Here is a 2,986-nt window from a genome sequence, read left to right as displayed (position 1 = left end):
CAGCAGCCTGCCAAACTTAAAGAGAGAGAGAGAGAGAGAGAGAGAGAGAAAGTTAACGTCGTCGGGTTGCGCGGCCCTGCACCGGAACTTTTTTGGGGGAGGCGAAACTCGCAACCCGTCGTCGATTTCGAAAGGCGGGGATGTATACTTTCCTCAGGCCCACCTCGTCGAGTGGGAGAAATAACTTTCGCTGTGCTGCAGTCGCCATCTCCGCCGTCTCCACCTCTAATGCGCAGCCGAACAATGTGGTGGCTATGCGCACTTGCAAGTGTGCAACTTCTCTGTTTAGTATTGTTCTTAATACGTAACAAATATACACTGTTAAATTAACCCTGGTCAGAGAGTCGGAAGGGTGACTTCAGAATCACAGTGGTGATATTGGTACTTTTAGTGATATGCGGTGATATGCATAGTGTGACTTTAATAGCAGTTTCTGATATCGCAACGAATTCTGATATCAGTAATGTGACATTTCTTGACCAACTCTTGTCAGTCTTCTGATTTTAATGTCAGTTACTGACGTAGTTAAGGGACTCTGATGTCGTAAAGCTGACATATGTTACTGACATTTCTCAGTCTTCTGATACGCAACATCGTACTGCTGATATCATAATCAGAGGACGATCACAAAAAGTCATACATCTGACAACCAAAGTCACTAAAACTGATGTAACTACATGTGATATCGGTCTTCATACCATCAGAATTCAGCATGCTGTAAAACCCATAGTTTTTGAGATATTGAGCTGAAATTTGGTGGGTAGCATCTTCACTCCATTTTAGTAGGGCCATTTTAATTTCATCCAATTTGGAGATTTTTTCGTGCTATCTTGTAAACGGCTGGAGCTAAGTGGAAGCGGACCTCAAATTCGGCTCCGCCTCAGTTTGGACACCGGGGAAACATGTCCCACTTCTCTATTTCTTGTTTCAAAACTTAGGGAAATAAAGTTCTTTTTTAACTTGGTATGGCTAACCTATGGAATAGATGTCAGCTTACTGATATCACAGACGCAGACATATGCAATCAGAATCAGATGTCAGATTACTGACATAATAGTTCGCTACTGATATCGTTCCTCTTCCAAGTGTCCAATTATCAGAAGACCAACATCAACCATCTGACATCAACCCACCGACACTCCGACCAGGGAAGTGTGAGCTGCAAGTTGAATACCTTGTGGTTCGACACTACTTGCAAGTGATCAACTCGGTGGCTATGCAGTTGCAGGTGTGCAACTCCTCGGTTGAACACTTCCTTAAGGAAATTTAGATTTGGACGCTCACTGTGGGGGAACTGCTCAACAATTACCGAATGGTCCGGCTGAGCATTAAGAGGTGGAGACAGTGGAGATGGTGACTGCGAAACAAGTGTGTCACACTTCATTACATTGCGGCCATTGTTCCATGAATGTTGATGTGACGTGATCGGGACCGGGACCGAGCATTGGCCCAAGAACTTCCTCCTCTCCGTGCAGTGTTTTCGGGCACCCAGAGGGTCAACTCTGTGCCGATATCACTGAATTCGAAATCGCTTCAGAAGCACGGCGTGTTGCGCTTAAGGGTTATCCAGAAAGTACGTCTGTGATCCGACGTTGCGAACCAAGTTCAACCTCTGCAAGCTCTCATGGCGCCCGATTGGTAGGCAACATATCGCCTGCAGTGCATGCGTGTACTGCGGGGTGGCCTACCCTGAGTACCGCAGGCGCCGAGCCTCCCCGTCTTTTACATGGTGAATTTGAGAAAAACGGACGGACTCTGCAAAACTTTCTGTTGGGGATACTTGTGGTCTGGGTATGGGCTTCGGTTCAGAGGCCAGTAGAAGCACACACCTCAGCCCTCAGCGGACCAAGGTTCAGTGCGCAAGCAGCACTGCGGGGTGTGGGTGGAGTCGTGGAGTCTGGAGTGCTGTGGGGCACAGCTGTGGACTCGACGCATCTGCCGCGCGCCGTCGCCCGGAGGAGTCCCTCCTCCTCCTCCTCCCGACCCGCACCGCCCCTCCAGAACATAGTGAGAAGTCGTTGGCTCCACCTGCACTGCCGTTGTAATTGAAGCGAGTTCTCGATATAAACGCAGCGTAAGTTATCGCCCCAAGTTGGCTCCCAACAACCGCACCGACAACAACAACAACAACAATATGGCGGTCCAGGCTCCGCAGAGGTTGGAGGTGTGGAGGGCAAGGAACCTCCTCTCCCTCGCCGGTGCTGACACAGAGTCGTTTTGTGAGTAAGGTGACAGTAAGGCGACGAGTGTACTTTCCCCGAGGTGACGCAAGGCAACGATATTTGTCGTGCGTTGTTGTTGGGCGCGACACGTTGGAGCGGTTGGCCGAGCCCCTGCCCCGAGCCCTGCTGCCCTGCACATTGGCGTAAGCACGGGCTCTCGGGGCAGGAGGCGGGCGGGCTGGAGGCGCCTTGGACACTCACCTTCAGTGCCGTCCGGACTTGCTCCGCCTGTGTGGCGCTAGCCTTGGCCTTGGCCTTCATGCCGAGGGCGGCGAACCTCTGGCCAAACTACGACGGTATCCATGTTCACCAACCGCACTATCATGTCCAATAATTTAATAACAATTGACGCTACTAACACGATCGTGTTTGAACGATATGACTACACGATTGCACTAGAGTCGCCGCGGTTAACAGCGTTGACAGTCACAAGGGCGGGCGGCGAGCGGCCGCGAGAGCGCCCGTCCCGCCCAGTTGGACCCCCGGGCGACGTTATCGGCTAGGTTCCTGCACCCGGACGACACCGGCGTCATCGCGATCCTTGCGTGGTCCTCGTGACTCACGGAAGGCGTGCTCGACGGCCGCACCGGGATGACGTCAACGCGGACTCGCGGCGGGGCGCGAGCTGCAGCCCGTGGGGGCGGCGGGCGCGGCAGGCGCCGGGGGCGGCGGGGGCTCCGCGTGCGGCTCGGGTCGGCACGCCCCTCTGCGCCCCGCGTCTCGGAGCGACTGGGGTGTCGCGGCGGCGCGGCGAGAACGGCGGG

This window comes from Frankliniella occidentalis, unplaced genomic scaffold, assembly GCF_000697945.3.
Source record: "Frankliniella occidentalis isolate FOCC.00 unplaced genomic scaffold, Focc_3.1 Scaffold50, whole genome shotgun sequence".
In the NCBI taxonomy this organism is placed as follows: Eukaryota; Metazoa; Arthropoda; class Insecta; order Thysanoptera; family Thripidae; genus Frankliniella; species Frankliniella occidentalis.
This window is presented reverse-complemented; position numbering follows the sequence as displayed.